The 21,072-nt window shown below is 39.8% G+C and overlaps 1 pseudogene; it reads right to left on the bottom strand.

Moving 5' to 3' along the window:
* Positions 1-9,956: 9,956 nt before the first annotated feature.
* On the bottom strand, positions 9,957-16,778 carry LOC143135269 (uncharacterized; annotated as a pseudogene).
* Between the last annotated feature and the right edge of the window lie 4,294 nt (positions 16,779-21,072).

Here is a 21,072-nt window from a genome sequence, read left to right as displayed (position 1 = left end):
CACAAACCTTAAGACTCACGGACGCTCACAATAAAAAAAAAAAAACAGCCTATGGGGAGGATAAATGCAAACCATAAGATACAGATTATAGCAGTGTTTCCCAAAGACTGGGTCGCGACCTTTGGGAAACACTGCAATAATCTGTATCTTATGGTTTGCATTTATCAGGAGATTTTATTTGGGTCGCCTGCACAATTTATGTTGTCTAATAAATTAAATATTGGTGGTTGCATGCATGTTGCATGTTAGATCTGAAGTGAAATGGGTCGCGATGGTCTGTCATTTTTAAAAAGTGGGTCCCCAGAAAAAAAGTTTGGGAAACACTGGATTATAGGCTAAATTCGGCATGGCCATAATGCCTCATATGATCGCTAATATTTCTTGTAAGCGTCATGTGAGTGTGTCTGTTTCAACCCGGTTGCTAAATGTCTCATTGTGGTGTACCAATAGTATTTTAGAGCCTATTAGCCATCTGTAAACCAGCGCACCAAAACAAACACCCTTTTATCGTAGCTCAGAAAACCAGTTCAAGTGGAGTTTTTACAAAAACCGTCGAACACAAGCACCTGAAACATTGCTTAAAACAATGCATACGGGTAATTAAATATCGTTTCCCACGGCTGTGAAAGGTTAAAAGAAGACCCGTAATTTATTGTTATTTTATTGCTTGTGTCAACTGTTAATGGGACTGGGACACGGGGCACCAAAGCCATGGACAGTTTTCTCATCACCTGTGACGTATTATATTTTAATGAGGATAAACATATTTCATGCAAAAGGGCATCTTTTGATTCAGATAAGCCCTTATCTTAAAAGTAAGCTAGTTTTTGTCATTTAATTTTTGGTCATTATCATTTTGTTAAAAGCCTTTTGCTCGGATAGTTCTCATCTTCTACTACATACAAACAGCCACAGATAAATATCCTCAATGTCATTCTGCTTTATTATGACCGCGATAGGTTTAGTCTGATTTGTATTTATTTATTTTTTTCTTTTTCGCATGGCCAATTTTCCGTCAAGGATTCACAGGACACTGAAAGACCGGGGTACATGAAACTTGGTGGGCATGTAGCCCCACATGGATAGCATGGAACCATCGTTTTTCGTTTTGATCTGTAGCCCCCCCGCTGGACTGGACCCCCGAAAGGAGGGTAGGGCAGACACAGTTTTCTGTGAATATCTCGAGAACCGTAGGGTTTAGGAGGACCACCTTTTTTTGTATGTTGATCTTAAGGGGCCATGTCAACCCATTCCATAACCACTCATTTCATGTATAGCGCCACCTAGTTAAAAACAAAAAAGTAAAAATGAGGTGTTGTAATCGCAGGTATCTGTGACCTAACATGGTCAAAACTGCACGAAATTTGAAGTGTAGGATCATTATGACACCCTCTGAATGCACGCCAAGTTTTGTGGAATTCCGTTCATGGGGGGCCACACAATAAATGAATTTATATGTTACTGTACACCAACTGGCCTGTGGGTGGCCGGACACAGTTTTCTGTGAATATCTCGAGAACCGTAGGGCCTAGGAGGACAACCTTTTTTTTGTATGTTGGTCTTAAGGGGCCATGTCAACCCATCCCATTACCACTTATTTCATGTATAGCGCCACCTAGTTAAAAACAAAAAAGTAAAAATGAGGTGTTTTAATCGCAATATCTCTGGCTGACATGGTCAAAACTGCACGAAATTGAAAGTGTAGGATCATTATGACACCCTCCGAATGCATGCCAAGTTTTGTGGACTTTTGTTCATGGGGGGCCATACAATAAATTAATTTATGTGTACATTTAGTGACCGTACACCAACAGTTTTCTGTGAATATCTTGAGAACCGTGGGGCCTAGGATGAACAATTTTTTGCGTATGTTTGCCTCCAGGGGTCATGTTAACCCATTCCATATGCACACATGTGCATAAACAGTTACACACGCACGCACATACATTCACAGTAATCATACGTATGACACATACTCACACAGTAGACATATGTATGCATGCATGCACATGCACACACACAGGCACATACACAGGCACACACACAAGCACATGCACGCACACATACACACACACACACACACACACCCACACATAAACATAAACATAAACATGTACACGCACACATGCACACAATTCAAGAATTTCTCAGAATTATGAACAGGCAAGATGGGGGTGGGGTTGTACAATGATGTGAAATCTATAAACTAATCATGGTACTTGTTGTCTAGCAGATACCAGTGAGAATTGAGTGTGCATAATGCAATTCAGTGAGACAGTTAGAATCATATGCCTTTCAGCGTGACTTATTTTTGTGGAAAAAATGTGCTGGACTGGGCGGCGGTCATATTTTGTACCGCTCTGTGGTACATTTAGTTATTTGCATATAGTGACAGGGATCAGTAGATGTATTTCAAGGCATATGCAAAGAGAACAGTACAGGTGAATTGAGTGGCTGCAGTGTAAAGAAAACATAGGCTAATGATGTTGTTGAGTTCACAGATAATCCTTGGGCTCCATATCTTTCATATTGCAGGATCAAAAGCCATTAACCCTGTGAACAGAGGTTTGATTGAACATATAGTAGGCTATGGGTCAGGCTTTAAGTGGACAATTGAAGAAATACAGTTTCTCCCACCTGCACAGCAAGGTTATGTCTTCATCAGCATACAGTGTGTTTTAGTGGCCATTTCACTCACTAAACTCATGTAAAATCTCGATATGAAAAGTTCACGCATATGGTGTGACAAAGTAGCCTACTATGCTCACATCATTCTGCACTATTTCTGTAAAGTCAAGAGTCTCGTAAACAGTGGTTGGGTTGCATAACAAATATCTGTTATGTGCACTGAGACCCTGGGAGGATACATGCCAAAGCCCATCAGCTCCCTATGGCTGGGAATGGAGTCAGGTGGAGCAGATAACATGTTAATTGTTTTCTCTCTGTATTCTCTTGGCCTTAAAGGGGTGGTTCAGGATTTTGGACATAAGACCTCATTTCCAAGTAAGCAAGTGTGATATTTATCAGTGGAGACCGTTTTAACACGTTTCATCCAGTCCTTCTAATTGCAGAGTTCGCAGGTGCTAGGCTAGCGCAAGTCAACGGTATGTGCTAGCCTGCCACTAAAGACAGTCTTACCCACTCTAAACTACACCTGAGGCAAATTCCAGACAATCGATGTAAATGTCTGTGTTGATAGAATAGTGTAAGAAATACAACTACCCTTGCATCGCGTTGCAATAGTTATACTTTGGTCCCTGAAGTTGTTAGTAGTCATTTTGCAACTCAGCGGCGGACTGCTATTACCAAGGCTACTACTAGGTATCCCCATTGGAGTCCGCTTTATTGTTTACTTTTCGGCGCAGTACTACTAACCGGAGAAGTATAATTCCGCCGCTGCTAAGAAACTAGTTCATCAAAATGTAATGCGATCGTTGAAATGCAAGGATAGAATAACGTTAGAAATAACACTATCAATACAGACATTTACATCGATAGTCTGGCGTTATAATTTGTTTGCCTCGGGTGTACTTTGGAGTGGGTAAGACTGTTTTTAGTGGCAGGCTAGCACATACCGTTGACTTGCGCTAGCCTAGCACCTGCGAACTCTGCAATTAGAAGGACTGAATGAAACGTGTTGAAAACGGTCTCCACTGATAAATATCACACTTGCTTACTTGGAAATGAGGTCCTATGTTCAAAATCCTGAACCACCCCTTTAAGCTGGTATGCTGCTACCTATATCAGCGCATCCAGCTCTCCTTGCTGCACAAACATAATCCAGTCCTGCAGTGTAGCTACCCCTGAAGGCGTTCAAGAATACCATCTGCACAGAAAGTATAACTACATCACCAGAGTTTGTACACAAAGATTTTATGCACTGCAATGAATTCACGTTACAGACATTACAGACCATTCAGTGCCTTTCAGATGTAAATGTACTTCAGAGAAGACAGTGCTCAGTTAAAGTGTTTACTGAATGGAAAGAAGCATGATGAATATTCTTTGGCTACTGGACCAAAGTTGTTGTTTTTTTTCACCGAGTTGAATTTTGACTTTTAATGACTCTGCATGTAATGAACATCTGTGAGTGTTATGATATTTTCCAGAGTGGATCAGGCACCAAATGAATAAATGGTGCATAGCTTAAATCCAGGATCCTAGCCAGCTTACAAGAGGCAGTGGGTACTTTCCCAGAGAAGTTGATTTTTTTGGGACCATTTCAGTATGCACTGCAGGAAAAGCCGAGGGGGATGGGGTTCTGAATACCGTACCTCTTACAGTAGCAGGATGCAACAGCTCACCCTACCAGTGAAATCACTTGTAATGAGTTATGTACAGATTAAACAAGAAACCTGAACTGGAACACTTTACTTTCCCTTCATAATTGAAAGTTTATGGCCGAGTCACTGTGTTTTGGTTTTGGTGTCTAATATGAAGATACTGGGACTTAAAAGTTTTGCTAAGTGTGTGTGTGTGTGGGGGGGGGGGGGGTGGTTTGTGTGGGAAGGGAGGTGTAGCCTTATCAATCAAACTACTTATGTAAACATCTATATTGAACTATGCCCACTGCATTCATTTCACATTTGCAGAACATTTTTTTACTCAGTAAATATGTATCACTGCAATACTTACCTCTTCAGATGAAATATGTATTACTAATGACCACGTCTGTTATTGTATGAAATAAAGTTTTCAATTTTGATTCCTGTTATTGTTATATCCAGCTGTTTGTCATTCATCATGTTTCGATTTGAACCATATTACAGATCTTGATAGTACAACAGATTTTTGTAATTTTCCAATTAGACAGATATTTTTTCTCATATCACAATCTGAATATAGTATTACTTACAGTTGCTGTTGCAGTCAAGACAGGGGTTGCTGCAGTTTGTCATTACAATTCATCTGTCTTGGAAAGCAGGGCAAACTTTTAATTTGCTTAACTTTTTTCAATGAAAACAAAGATGTAGCTTGGAGGTCCTTTGGGAAAACATACATCTTCTCTGTGGAGAGATAGCGTGACAAAGAATGTGGTTAGAGACAGCATGACTAATTACCTGTCTTGCCTTCACACAACTTTGCAGAGCCTCTTTCAGCTCTATTCATACAGTTTCACATTGCAAAGAAGTCCTTTGCAGGGACATGGGCGGTGGCAGAGATAGGGGAACCTCTCCTAGGTGATCCATGTTATCAACAAAATCAAGTTCAAACACCTGCAAACACAAGTAAGGCCTAGAGTTTTGCTTTGAGTTTGTTGTCTGCATTGCCACAGTATCTGGAGGTAACATTATATTGCTGATCAAATATCCAGCATTCCAGGCACATGAGCATGAGTATTTAAATAATTATTTTATTTCAATTTGTCAGTCCCTGCAAAAACATTAACTGCTATCCACAGCTATACACCTTTTTCCCATTAGCCTTCACATCAGACTTCCCATCAGACTTCCCTCTCTGGTGGGTCATCAGGAAGATTCCTTAAATTCCACACCTGTTACAGCTGTCTGAAACCATGCTACCAATGGTTAACCACATATATTCCTAAATAATCCCTTCATCGTTGCTGACTCATCACACAATTGTTTTTATGAAACATTTGCATCTCCACTAGGCCTCTCTGTTGCTCAGTTGTTGCTTAAGTCTCTTCCTTAGAACCACCCAATGGCCTCTCCACTGTTCAAGACCCCTGACTCTACCGTGTTGCTGCTCGTCTAAACCTAACTGGATCAGCAGCCTGTCATGTTCAGGTTATCTGTTTAAAGGTGTTCAGACCTGGCTGCTGAGTGCCACTCCTCCCTGTATTCATCGTCAAAGACCTATCTCTTAAAGGCATTTCCAGAGGGGGAAATAACATAAATGGCATTATGAGATGTGAGGGTGCTAATGGCATAGGGGGGTTGGGGCGCGTCTGTGCTATTGTAATAGGCACAGTTGTGTCTCTGAAGGGCTTTGGACAAGTTTAGACTCTCCTTTGGTTAGGGTAAGCTTTGATCTGGTTAAGCCTATTTTGAAATCACAACACCTACAGGGGATTTTGGCCATCCCCCAAAATGCCTGGCATCATTATGTGCAAAAGGTCCCTTGCACTAGCCTAGAAATCTAGATGCGCCCCTAGCGGCAGCAAATTACATTTGCTGCCAGGGCTAGTCTAGCAACTCTCCGTTGACTTGTGAGCTCTAGAAATCGAAACTAAATCTGGCATTGAAATCGTGTATAGAGTCGTTTGTTGGGCTTAACATAATGATTGATGGCAGAGTTGCAACGGTTTGGCTTGAATTCCCTGCTACTTGAAAACAAATATCCTATTGCGTCCTATTGCGTGCAGAGGGAATTTGAAAGACAACTGATTATCCCGACCATCGGACTGAGCACTGCGAACGGTGAGTGCCCAGACCCTACATTATAATGTGGGTCTGGCTCGCCAGGCTACCATTGCATGTCATCTTAACTGATGCTTACTGCAAAATGATTTACGGACCATTTGTGATGCATTTCAGGCGAGAGAGAGAGAGTTCTGATGGTCCCTCACATGTACGTTAGGTGCATGAATACTGCTTAGCAGTTCCACAGCAGGACACTTCCCAGGTCCACTGTCTTTAGCAAGCCCCACTCTGTAGAAAATGCTCAAATCAAATGCCCATCTGTTGTCCATATGATGACACATTCTCAGTGTTTCAACGTCTAATCATTAACCAGATGAGAGTTCAAACCATTCATGCTAAGCAAATTTACAGTAGGATCTTGTTTCACTCAAATGAAGCTTTCATCTGCTTCATGATTCATGAGTTAAGCTTTACTGTTGTTGTGTGTTTGTTGAGCGCAATGTGTGTAGGGATTCCCGTCTCAGATGAATGACTTTCTGTTGTGTTGGAGAACAGGATGCAGCTGATAAGTCTCTGCTACTCAGCGCCCACCCTTTACTCATCATACCTCAACACGTCCAACCAGACAAGGATGGAGGGATACTGAAGTCACTGGTCGCAGCGAGGAAATAATAGCCTGATACTCTTGTCCCAGAAGGAGTGTGTGTGTGTGTGGAGGGGGTGTTTGTGTGTGTGTGTGTTTGTGTGTGTGTGTGTGTATGTTTGTGTAGGTGGGGTGCTTATATGTAATGTGTAAAGATGATGTCATGTAATGTGTAAAGTGTAAAGATGGAAACATTTCAATTCCATCATGGTGATCAAACCAGAAACTGAGAGATAGTGTGCTTCAGAGAGAAACTGCATGATATGTTGGACATGGCTAAATGTTAAGATGAATATAAAGGCATCTAGAATCATAATAAATACTAGCATCATTGCACAATAAGTCTTGATATGCCCAAGCAAGCACTGCAGAAACCTTCTGTCTTCCCACTGTCTGTGTAGGGATCACTAAACAGGCAGAGATAAATCATGTGTAGGTGTGCACAAGTTGCAAAACCCTCAGCAGTGTAATAGAAAACACATCAGAGCCACTGACTGAACATTACAGAATGAATTATGAATTCATTCAATGAATGAATTATTGTGTTAAGGCTCAGTGGATGTATTACCAGAACATGTTCAGTAAACCAGAGCTTTGTTACTTTCAGTCCTCCTTCAGTAACATTTGCATTTATTCATTTAGCAGACACTGTTGTTCAAAGTGACTTACATATGTCAACTATATTACAAGGGATTACATTGTGCCCGGAGCAACCTGGGTTTAACTTTCAGGCTACAGCACGCTAGCCCAGCTCCTTAACCATGACTCTACCACCGCCCCAGTAACAATAACGAAACATCTCATTTGTGTCGGCATATCAATCTCCATTTTCATATTCAATCGCCATTTTCTCAGTTGTGGCGTCTCCAAACAAGTTGTGAGGAATGTTTTGTGTTCTAACATACTGAAACGGCATATAGGTTGAGTCACAAAAGATGAATGTGATGCCCTTGTGTGGATGTGAGGTGTCCCAGCACAGACACAGAGGTCTTCGTCAAGACACTTCTGACTATTATCTATTTCCAACAGTGCTAGATCTAGCAGTGTACTCTACTTTCATCCAGGATGGAGCATATGGCTGTTTTTTTGTGTAGATTAAATCTATGAGGGCCGTCGACCTCCACCTAGGAGACTGCCAAACAGAATTCACTTAAGTCTGATTGGAGTGGCAGACCAAGATGTCTTGTGTCAAGAGGTGCTTGCCAGTAAATTCTTTCAATCAAAATTTGACCACGAAAAAAGCCTCTTTTCTGCACAATATGCTCCACTGACTTTTATGTGGAACTCACCGTTGCACAGTTTTGAAAATGAACGTTAAGGGTTGTTTTAGGACATGTTTGAGTAGCCTACTACAGTATACCCATTGCCAGCCACCCTGAGAGGTGAAAAGGCGATTCAAAACGAGTCAGAAAAGTCGAGACAGGACCAATCGTCAAAATTTCGGTGTCCACCACTCTAGTTCATCCAAAACAAACCAGAAAAGGGCCTTAAAGTGCTAAAAACCGGAATTTTCCTTTAAAGACCTATCTGATGATGAACTGCAAGCAGCATTCCATAGAAACACACTGTTTGTGCACACAGATATAAACAAACACTGATCACCATGTTTGCAGGATGATACACTGCACCCATCTATTTGAAAGTCCAACAGACTACATCCTCTATAGTAAACCATTTAGAGTCCATGTTAAGTGTTTGCTCGGAGACAGATGTTGACTTTAGTACAAATACAAATGCATAGTATCTGTTTGAAAATATACAGCTATAAAGACTGTAATTTATCAATTTGTGACATGTTCCCCGGATTCTAAACAGATCTGGTTGCATAGTGAACGAATAAGCACCTACAAACATCAGCAGTTGAAAGATACTTGATTGGTGCCTTTATTTTTGTGATTTTACTGTCCATTGGCAGCCACTTATAATAGAACGCTTTTTTGGTTTGATTTCAGATCTGTCCTATTGTTTGCCTACCCAAGGCCTCAAAGTAGATCAAGATCACTGTTGAGATCCAACAAGATTCCACTGAAGACATGCAGTCTTCAATTTAGGGTTTCAGGGAAGGTTGTTGATATTTTTATAGAGCAGATGGTAATCCTCCTGCTTTGTTTCACAATAACAGGGCTGCTCTATTAGGAGGCATACCTCTCGGAGTACTGTTTGTCACTAAACTACATGGAATAATCCACAGGCATGTGTCCAAAAACTGATGGACAGTCAAGAGCAATTTGCTATAGTCAACAAAAAAAATATGAATAGGAATTAGAATGGCAGACTACTTTATCACATAGCTTCCATGGAGAGTTGATTCATCAATTACGTGTTTCCCCAAGTGTGATTTCATTAGTTGTGTAAAACATAAAGCTGTGTAAAAAAACGGATAAGACAAAAAAATAGGACGAAGACTTTGAAGTGAAACGCTTTACCATGAATGACATGCAGATATGCATAACATAACATGCATTAAAGCACATTTAAGTTCCATTCAGACCCATCTGATGTGAGGCACTGACATAAGAGTTCTTCACTCATCAGTACGGTCTGTGACTGTGCTGAATATCCTCTGATTATAGCAGATGTCTCTCTGTGTACACAGCAGTTCATTTACGACTGGCAAGGTGAAATCCCCGACACTCACACAGAACCAAGACAAGTAATTTCCCAACATGTTTGCAGCGGTTGATGACGCATCCATCACAACACTGCACTAGCATGTGCTGAAGCAGAAAGAGACAGGCGGTGGAGAGGCTGACCACCATGGGCCCCCTCCACAGAGAGAAGACCTCATTACATCAACCAACACTGCTCACCCTGGCCTGGCAAACTGGAGAACCTCACACAAGGGCTCACGCACACACAATGAGGACACCTTCAATAATTATTTATTTATGTAGTCATTTATCGATAATAACAAATATAAAAGTAGAAAATGTGTATATATTGCAAGTTGTGGCTTCTTAAAAATACATAATTACTTTGACCTTTCAAGAAAATGTTATTGAGGTTATATCAGTTAGTGCAACAAATATAGGGCTGTTAAAGATAAAATACTGTACCTTCTAGATACCGTATGACATGCAAAATAGTTATGGTATATCATCCCTGTATGTGTTGCTGAAGCATCAACTCGGGCTAGTGTTGATTGTGGAGTATATTTAGGTAACACAGCTGCATAGGGTTTTCTCACTGCTTGGTTTAATTTCTGGCTGTCATTGTAGAGTTACCACTGGAGCCCCGATAAAGTGGCTGCTTCCTGTTGATTACCATGACAACTCGAAGAAAAAACAGCAAACAGGCCAGGATGAGGAGGACACCTGTGAGACCAAAAGCATCAAAAAAGTTCATTTGAGTTTGAATTTCACCCCTGTTAAGGATTAAGGCTCATTAGCAGAATTTGCATGGATGAATTTATTTGTACTTGAGGACCAATTTTCAAATAAATGTATTTTTGTTGAGTATGAACATTTCAAGTTCAAATAGGTTTATTGCAAATCAGCTGATTTTGACAATCTCTAGCACCCCCAGAAGGCCACATGCATTACAATGTGTGGGAGAAGTTGTGAACATTATACAATTATAGCTTAATCCCACAAAATAATGTGTCTAGACTGTTCAGATTAAGTTAGATACACATGAAACCTTTTTGTCAACCATATGCTAAGCATTAGTGGCACATGTTGAATGAACAATTTAACATTGTAAATGGTTGCGCAGGAAGATCGGGGAGGGGTTGCTGTTCTTGAAAATTCTTTGCTGTTCTTTGGGAATATGCACCCTGATACCAGAAAAGTAGATTATTTAGGGCATATTTATGGGGAAATAATGCTCATTATAGGCAAAGGCCTACCAATTTCAACTTGGGGGAAAGTGTCAAATGTTGCAATGCAAGGACAGAAATGGTAAAAAGCGTTCACTTCAGCTTATCACCATATTACCAGTATAAGTATAAGTATATATACTTTTTTGATCCCATGAGGGAAATTTGGTCTCTGCATTTATCCCAATCCATGAATTAGTGAAACACACTCAGTGAACACACAATGAGGTGAAGCAAACACTAACCCCGACGCAGTGACCTGCCTGCTACAGCGGCGCTTGGGGAGCAGTGAGGGGTTAGGTGCCTTGCTCAAGGGCACTTCAGCCGTTCCTACTGGTCGCGGTTTGAACCGGCAACCCGGTTACAAGTCCGAAGCGCTAACCAGTAGGCCACGGCTGCCCCCTGCATTGTTTTTCCATCAAAGTTGCCAATTTTCCCTAACTCTAAGGTTTTCAGTTAAGCCTACATAATGAATTAGTTGAACCGGAGCTTCCACTGATTTTCTCATGTTCTCTCCAAATTGTCATTTTTTTTTTTATTATTCATATTTATATAAATACAATGGTACAGAGCCTGCAAAGGGTCATGATGGGAATACATTTTTTCCAGCTTCTATTGCGTTCCCTTAGAATAGTTTAGCATTCCCTTTCAATAATTTTACATTTTCTCGCAAAATCAAAAGTATTGCGAGGGAATGCAAAACTATTGCAAGGGAACACAAAACTATTGTGAGGGAATGCAAAAGGATCTCTAATAATATATTTCTTATGCTTATGCTGATAATTATCTTCAGGCACAATCACCCAGGGGCGGTGCCATAGGGGTGGCTCGGCGTGGCACAGGCCACCCTTGAAATTCGATTGGCCACCCCAGGTGCCACCCCAAAATCATAGTCTACGATTGGCCATTATGCCGTTATACATGATGTTTTTAGCATGTGAGTTTAGGCATACAGGCTACTGCTTGTGCTAACACGCAAATATATCTATTTACCTATCGCATCTGCTATTTATCTAATCACACACACAAGTAAAATTAATTAGTGTTTTATGCAGTGGAGAAAGTGACAGCGCACGGCAAGAAAGAAAGAGCGTCCAAATTTACTCATTCTTCTCTGTTGAACTACTCGCGAAGTAGCCTACTCATCACAAAGACATTACATGTATCACATTACATGAAAGAGCTTTTTCTCAACTTTTAAACGATGTTAGCCACTAGTTGCTGTGGTAAACGGTTCGCGAGAAAAGTAACTTTAATTTACTCATATTATTATACAGTTCTGCGCCCATCTCCCCATTCATCTCGCTGGAATGCTTTGCGAACTCTTCCCATATACAAACATTACATACAAACCATATATCAGAATAAACAGCGGACCTTACCAAACACAAAGGTGTAAAGCATACCCCTGTACAGATAGCCATTCCAGTTTAATCCGGTTTTGAATTTGCAGCAAAATTCTACATGCATACCTCCAACTTTGGGCTTTAAGTTTCATAGCAGGCCAAATAATGTTTAATATGACTGATTTGTTTTGTCTCAGTGAAATGCTATTTTGTGTTTTGACTTGGAAAAACACACTTGTGTTTGTTTTGATGTGTGTAAATAAACAGTAATACTTAAAGTTTGGATCCCTGTATGTTTACAGAACTATGACAAAGGTATGACCTCAAACTGACATAGTCTACCTTGTGCACAGAGAAAGCAAAAGCCAGATGTGTTTTTTATTCATACCATCAGTGTGTAGTTGGCACATTGTGTGCTTACTATTGTGATGGCTTGTGTTTACTGTTTGATACGAAAACACCATTTTTACGAAGGTGTGAAGAGTTAAGCAAGGTGTGTTAGCTTTTGCAAGAGAACTACAATGTTTTGCTGATTGGGTGAAAGGTTTTCCTATTAGTTTTGCAAAAAAAGCCATAGTTACAAAAAATGTGCTTAAGCAATCAGAAAAAAACTGTAAAGGAAAACTTGGCAGGATTAGTTATATTTCCCCCTCTGCTGGAGAAGTTGTGCATTATTCTATTTCAAACAGTGGAAAAAGGTAACAATAAAGCACATGGATTTGTTTACAAGCTAGTAAAACGGTTAGCATAAGTTCGGCAGAACAATGTGAATGTTACAAGGTAAGAAATCACTTTTCTTACCGGAACGGTAGTCCCAAAGTTGCAAAGTTGGTTTTCCGCCTGGGGACGCTAGGAGTGGGGCTTATGGAGCTAAATTTGTCTCAATAATATTTGTATGCGCAGAGGGGGATCCACAAATATTTATTGATTTGCATGTGTGTTTTGATATCTACAAATAAAAAAATCCTATTTGTAACTCGTATATTGATTTTTACAAATATAGATAAAATAATAAAATGCCATTTGTAAAACCGAAAATTTCATTTGTGAAATGTGATTCTGCATTTGTGGATCACCAGCACACGCATTCTTCGCTTTCCAAAGTTACGTGTTTTTGAGACGTTCTTCACATGAAAGTCACACAAATCCACACGTAAATAGGCCTACTTTAATTCACCGGCACACAGAAATCGCAATCCAGTAGATGGCGACATCCACAAATATTTCTTGACTTGCATTTGTGTTTTGACATCATATTTGTAACTTGTAAATTGGTTTTTACAATTGTAGATGTGTATTTGTAAATGAAATGGCATTTGTAAAACTGAAAATTGCCTTTGTGAAATCTAATTTTGGATTTTTGGAATCACAGCACACACAGTTTTCGTTTTCGCATTTGTGGATCAGCATTTGTGGATCACGTATTTTTGAGACAAACTTTGCGGCAGAGAAGCCACCCAGATCCACAAGTAGCCTGCTGACACTTTCTAATCCAGTAGATGGCAGTGTTGTTCTATGGGACTCATAACCAAAGATTCTTTGCTCATAACACACAGAGCTAGCGAACCTAGTTCTTAAATCTAACAAGTTATGCCTTTTACAACAAGCTTTTTGATGGAAAAGTGGTGTTTAATTTCCATAATCTTTGTTTAGTAAACGCATAAAACCGTCAGTTTGCAAGCAAAATCAAGAATTACGATCTTTGTTTGTCTCAAAAATACATGATCCACAAATGCTGATCCACAAATGCGAAAACGAAAACTGTGTGTGCTGGTGATCCACAAATGCAAAATTAGATTTCACAAAGGCAATTTTCAGTTTTACAAATGCCATTTAATTTACAAATACACATCTACAATTGTAAAAACCAATTTACAAGTTACAAATATGATTTTTTAATTTGCGATTTCTGTGTGCCAGTGAATTAAAGTAGGCCTATTTACGTGTGGATTTGTGTGACAAATATGATTTTTTTATTTGTAGATATCAAAACACACATGCAAATCAAGAAATATTTGTGGATCCCCCTCTGCGCATATACAAATATTAATGAGACAAATTTAGCTCCATAGGGGACACTTTTCAGTCGCTAACAACGTTTGTCTAACCAGTTGTCATATTTTCAAAACTCTAAACACAATTAGCAAAGGATCAGTCTTTTGTGGCCATACCATTCACACATTTCATGTCGTTTTCACGCACTATGCAGTCAGTGAACACATTTCCACAATGCTTACATTTTCTTAACAAACAAGCTATAGGCCTACCTACCAACAAAATTATGGATTGTTTGCAGTATTTACGAATGTTAACACACAACATCCCACAATAGCAAAAACACTTTTCCAAACCTTAGATAGGCCTACAGTATAAAAACCTCTGCTTCTGCTCTGCTTCTGCTACCAAGTGGTTTTATGCCAGGTGCATTGCTTTGGATACAGAAATATCAGATGCGATGTTGATGAAAACATGTGGCCTATCCCTGAAGATCGCAGAGATTAGATACAGTATTTTTTTTTAGCCCCCCCCCCCCTTTTTTTATCTGGGCTTTTTGCTGTTGTTTTTTTGTTCAGAATACTCTTGTGTGTTTCATGGATATTTTGGTCACTGTAAGCAATACTGTAAAACTTTTTCTGTTCTATCATAATGTAAATGGTATTCCTACTGTACCCCCTGTAGTAAACAGTAAAGGAAAACAAACTGATTTGCTTTTTACTGGATGCTTTTGAATGTGAATATTACATGTGGACATATAGTTCCCAACCAAGAAATTTAGTGTAAAAACGGTAGATTGCATGTTTTGCATGCAAATACCTGTAAAACTGAAACATAAAAGTCTATGCAGTTTTTGTAATGTCAACAATAGCCAGTATTTTGAAACCTGGTGTACTTTGATTGACTGCATGTACCTTGTGAAGTGAAAACAAGTGTTATTCTTTAACACTCTATTAGTGTGTGCAGAGAAATATGTGTTAGGCTAGTATATATTTAACTAAATGTGTTTTTGAAAAGAAAATGATCCATTTGGCCAGTTGTGTTTTGTAGGTGTGAGTCTGTGTTAAGAGTTTAGAAAAAGTATCTGAAGTATGGGTAAGCGCTTGTTAGCGATTGAAAAAAACTAAGTTGAAATAGTTGCCAAGTTCCCTTTTAAATTCCACTGAACAATGCTATGGATAGACAACTTTTGAATCTTAAGTTATAGAATGTTGCTTTTACTTTTTACACACTGTACAAATCATACCTCCCATTTTAATTTTGGAGTCAACAAAAGAGCTACAGAAACATTTACTTGACACCTGCAATGGCTCACCTGTTAACTCAGCATTTCGTCCAGGAGCCTCTGGGTCATAGTGTTTGTACACATTACTGACCAGAGCCATTATCACCACAGGATAAATTGTGAGGATGTATCGCACATGTCGGTCAATCACAAAATTCTCCACAATAAACCTACACCCAGGAAAGAAAATAATTAACTTATTAGAGGTAGATTTTCTCATCACACCTGTGCACACAGCAAGGAAATAAAAAAATAACCAAGGTCCTTATTTTCTCATATCTGAAGGTCTGTGATTGCCAGACCCTAACATAAGACAATGTCGTTACACATACAAGTACTCTGATGCACCAGAGGTCTTTGGGGTGATGCTGACTGAGCCAGCTGCCATGCGCACTGAGGCCACGACAGGAGAAGAATATCATCAGGTAGTTGGAGAAGGCAATCAGCGCTAGGACTATCAGTGCAGGGCTCATCTGCCTGTGAATGAATTGGACTATCACAAAACTGTAAGGGCATGCACTGTCTAGCGTAGCTGTCAAAAATCCTGGTCTAAGCTACAAAAGTAAACAATGCTTCACTGTCACTTTACTCTCTGTCCCATAGGAATAGCCAGGTGATGTTTAGACTCATATTAATGATCCAGGTGAGGAAGAATCCACTGGGAAGAACTGCTGGGCTGCAGTACATCCAACCACTGGAGTCCCTGCACATAGCACAAAGTCACACACATAAGGCTACGAGATCTAGAGCAGGGTGATAATGATGAGCATCTCTGTGTGTGTGGCCCTACCTTCTGCAAAGCCAGGTGAGGATATAGATAAGCATTATTAGGAGCCAGGTATAGCGCCCAAAATAGAGAAAGTCCATCCCGCAGGAGTGATTTCAGTCTCGTAGGTAGCCTACCGGACACATATCCTCTACTATGCAAGAATGGACCTATAATAAAGTACATCATGCAAATGTTAATGACCCACGTGAACAGAGGCTACTGAAACAAGTGTTGCCAGGCTGAAAATGTCAAAACCAAGTAAATAGGCTTTCATGTGACAGTCACCTTTTGTGTTGATTTTAAAGCTGGCTTCAAAGAGAATATTTTAAAAATCGTAAAAAATATTTGCAAGATTGATGGACTAGGCTAGTTTTCTTTCAATGAGCTCATGCTGGTATACAAAACGTACAACTGTGAAACTTCCTGTTTGGTCATTTTCTGTTTTTGTTTAACTTTTTCTGTTTTTGTCAACAACAACTACCAAAATCTTTGGAGTAAATGTACATCCAAAAATAGCCTTGCCAATTTAGTGCACTCACACCTTTACCTATTTTCTAATAAGAAATCATTAGGCCTACCCTCTAAAGTCACTCGCATCTTAGACTATGTTTTTTTCTGAGCATGAAAGCTCTTGTCTTTGCTCAGACCGAGTCAACACCCTTATGCTTTCAGGTGCTTTCTTTTTATTTAGGCCTACCCCTCTTTTATCCTGTCACTAATTTACACACCAATTGCACCATACACAGACACAGCACTGTTATGACAGATAGGCTGCGCCTGACCCAGTGTGTCCAGCCTGTTAAGTACGATATCGCCACCTATTGGATAACATAAGGAAGACAAAATGGATAAATTGGAGAAAATAACAATCGCGATAGAGATAGGCAGGCTAATAAAAATAGACTCGCCTTGACCTAAATAAATTTGCCAACAAATACCCGAACTTTGCAATTCCTTCAAACAAGATATGACATCTCAGAAAACAAATGATCAGTGTTGGGTCAGATTCCTTTGAAATGTACCTAATGCTACTGAGGCTACAGCCTATAATCTGTAACTTAATCCATTGGATTACAAAAATAAGGTAACGTAATCTGAATAGACTTATTCTGGATTACTTCAAAATAAAATACTCAAAAATAAAATAGGCCTATATTACATTTAAAAAAAAGACATGATCACCAATATTCATTTTCTTTTTCACCTTAAAACAATCTTAAAATAATGTCAATCTCATTTTGATGCTAAACTGACTTAAAATTAACGGAGAATAGTAAGTTTGACATTTCCAATGCACACCCATGCTTTCTATTGCATTATGCAATGTTATTCTCCCGGGTAGGAGCATGACCCTTTTTGTCTGTTTCAGATGAATTGATAAAGGGAAAAGTGTATAGAAAATGCCCTTGACTCTGTGTGTGTTTGCGAGTGTGTGTTGGGATGGCCTACTTGATAGATAAAATTCCGGCATTGTGTCTTCTACATTCCGTGTCCATTCACTCAATTGGTCTATCTTAATTTTCTGACTGTCTGACTGCACGATGTAAAGCTATGTTATGTATTGAAAGACATAATCGAAATGTAATCAAGTAATTAACAACTATAATCTGATTACACATTATTCTAATGTAATCTGGTCTGTTTATAGTTACCTGGTTTTTGTAATCTAATTACATAATCAAGATTACTTGTAATCAGTTACTAACCAACACTGCATATGATATGAAAAGTGTGTGATTTACAATGACCTTGCAGTTCTGGCACCCAGATTCCTCAGACAGAACTACAACAAACAGAGCGAATGAATGCTGCCGCCAGTGTATTTTTCAGGGGGAAAAGGCGATGGTAGAATCAATAAATGAACTAGCATATAAATTTAAGATGTGACTAAATGTAATTTATGACCTTGTATGGAAAATCCGGACGTTTTTATGACATTTTAAGGCCTAAAATTCTTATTATTGAATTTAAGACTTTTTATGACCCCACAGAAACCCTGATTTATGAACTTATGAACTGCAATGCACCACCTTTACAAGAATTAGACCTGAATTAATGAATCCTATTGAATTCAGGCGGTAGGCTATGCAATTAGGTCTACATCTAGTTTTTGTTTCTTTTTATATTTTATTTTCTTTCCATTGTAACCAGCACTCTGTAAAATGTCTTGGACTTGATTTGACTCCATTGTATCCAACACTGTTGACTGGACTTGACTCTGGGGAGACACCCTTTTTATAGAGATGTCTGTGACTTATGGATTTTAAGTAGGCCTAGCCAATGATTTGTTAGGGGGCTTCAACTTCTCTTACGTCATCTTTACTTTACTGCACTTTAATTTCTTCACTTTCCTGCATGTACCCCCCTACGCATGCTCCACTCTTACGTGCTTTTCTTTACTCTCTTGTTTCGCCTCATGTCATCCTAGTCGAGCCACCTGCAAGCGCTGTCCACAGAGCGCTCCCAGCGCGCCTGCGCAAAAGCAGCCATGCAAACGCTGCGTGACATTAAGTTTTTCTCGATTGCTTTTACCTGCTTAAGTAAACTAGAACCCACTTGGTCTTCATGACTACTTTCTTTGCACAGCAGAAGCCATCTCTTGCGAATGTGTTCATACATTTCCATCAGGGGCGTCACTAGACCTTATTCACTGGGGCACGTGCCTTAGTAAAAGTCTCCAGTGCCCCAGTACAATTCTAGCGCTGCTCTCGATGGAAATGGCATTCATGAGCGCATCTCCGTGCCTGCTTTAGTTATGACTCGAGCGTGTCACTTACCAGCCAATAAAAAAAAAGAAAGGAAAAAAGAAAGGTGCCATAATAGCCAATCAGGAAATAGCACCTCTGTAGCTGGGTAAGATTGAACGCAACAACCAATGAAAATCGTTAACATGATTCTTCCGAGTATTTCGTCCGCTGGAGCTCGTCATATCACTTTGAGCACAGAGTAAGTCGTCCCCTGTTTTAATGTTACAACAAATTCACAACTTGTTTGACAGAAAAAATGACAAGTTGATCGCTGTTAGAGAATGTTGCCCACAAAATTAGCATCTGTTTTTCAATGCTTAGCGTCGTAGCCTAAATTTAGCAACAGTTTACCAGCTTGAGCTCTCTCCCTCACCCACACACTCACACCATGTGTAGGCTGCATGCACACATGCGGACAATTAATAATGATTTATACGTATACTGGAGAGAGAGTCCTGTAAAAGTAGCCTATACTGTTTGTGAAGCTGTCCTACTGTAAAACTAAACATAGCCTTCTGATAAACTATTCAGAGATGAACATCAGACAATTCTTCCTGAACAGAGGCAGAGGGAAAGGAAAAGTGAGGAGAGATGAGGAGGACATGGGAGGTATGATAATTGCCAGTGCCGGTCCGAGCCTTTTGGGGGCCCTAAGCAGAATTTGATTTGGGGGCCCCCTCCCACAATGCGGAGTCACCTGTGCTTGGCGATAATTGACAACTTCACACTATAATGTTATATTATAAATGAATACAGTGAGGTTATGTATTAATACAGTGACTGATTATGAACTACTGTCCCCCTGGACACAGATGCATAAGGACCCTCTCCCCCTACCCTATTTGTGCAAATGTGGGTACAAACGGGTGTGGAGGCAGACACTTGATGAGGTAGAATTAGGTAGAGGTAGAGATGTGCTCCAAAGTATTTCAACAGTGTCCCTGAAAAATATTGCATAAGTGCATAGTTGATTGAGCAGAATGAGTTTATTTTGCTATCATTACTTACACTCATCAACAAGCAATTCCACATCTAACAATTCATATTCTATTGGCAAATGAGGCATAATTGCAGTATAGTGAACGGTTAACATGGTGATCTACTGCAGCCTAAATATTAGGGTAGCACCGCGAATTGTCTATGCACCCGAGGTGTCTACTTTATGCGCATGACTCAAAGGCTGGCAAACACAGTAGCAGTAGGCAGGTATATTGATCATGAAATCAGAATTTTCTTGTTTTGAATTATTAATTGTTTCATTTATTCATTCATTGATGTCACTTGTTTATACGATGTTTACGTTATTTATTATGTAAAAAAAGAAGAAACTCGATTGGGGGCCCCCTGGTGGCCAGGGGGCCCCAAGCAGCCGCTTAGTTCGCTTATGCCTCGGGCCGGCCCTGATAATTGCCCACATTAAAGGTAACATTTATGCTGATAATAGCCAGTGCTGTGATTTGATCAATGGTTTAATGGCAAACTTAAATAAGTTTGCTGCATTTGTAAATGTAGCCTATAATAATCTAGCCTACACAGAATCAGACTCTGATTCTGTGTAGATTATTAGGCTACATTTGCAAATTATCACCAAAAGTCAGTATGAAGGCTTTAGTAGGCTATTTAAGCTACAAAGAACTGCAGTATTGCCAGGATGACTACAGGGCCCTTGCCTGGAAGGGAAGTATATCTCAATTTTGACTAAAAATAAGCTTCCCTTGTGTAGGAAAGCCTATTAAATTCATGCAGTGAGTATACAGTAGGCCTACCTATGCCTATGTGTTTGGATGTTGCTGCAGTGGCTGCTACAACAATTGAGGGAGAGAGTGCTGGAGGAGAAGGAGGAGGAGAAGAAGGTCGAAAAGAAGGAGAAGAGAGGGGAGAAAGAGCACAGGCTGGGCAGTCCAATACCAGGCAGGAGGAGGAGGAGAGAGACAGGCAAGAAATGGATGAGGACATGATGGGGGCTAGACAAAAAAGCCATTTATTTCATATTGCACGCATTTAAATGTTTTTTTTTTTTATGTATTGGGAGTTGGGGGCCTGTGCCCCAGCAAAGCTCTAGGTCTAGAATCGCCTCTGATTTCCATTGGGTTCACACATTTCTCACACCCTTTTGCAAAACAGTTAACACAGATGTCATTCAA

Source organism: Alosa pseudoharengus, unplaced genomic scaffold, assembly GCF_046254945.1.
Source record: "Alosa pseudoharengus isolate Yale_2024_CS ecotype anadromous, Long Island Sound unplaced genomic scaffold, YU_APseudo_1.1 YU_APseudo_1.1_scf_2, whole genome shotgun sequence".
In the NCBI taxonomy this organism is placed as follows: domain Eukaryota; kingdom Metazoa; phylum Chordata; class Actinopteri; order Clupeiformes; family Clupeidae; genus Alosa; species Alosa pseudoharengus.
This window is presented reverse-complemented; position numbering and strand designations above follow the sequence as displayed.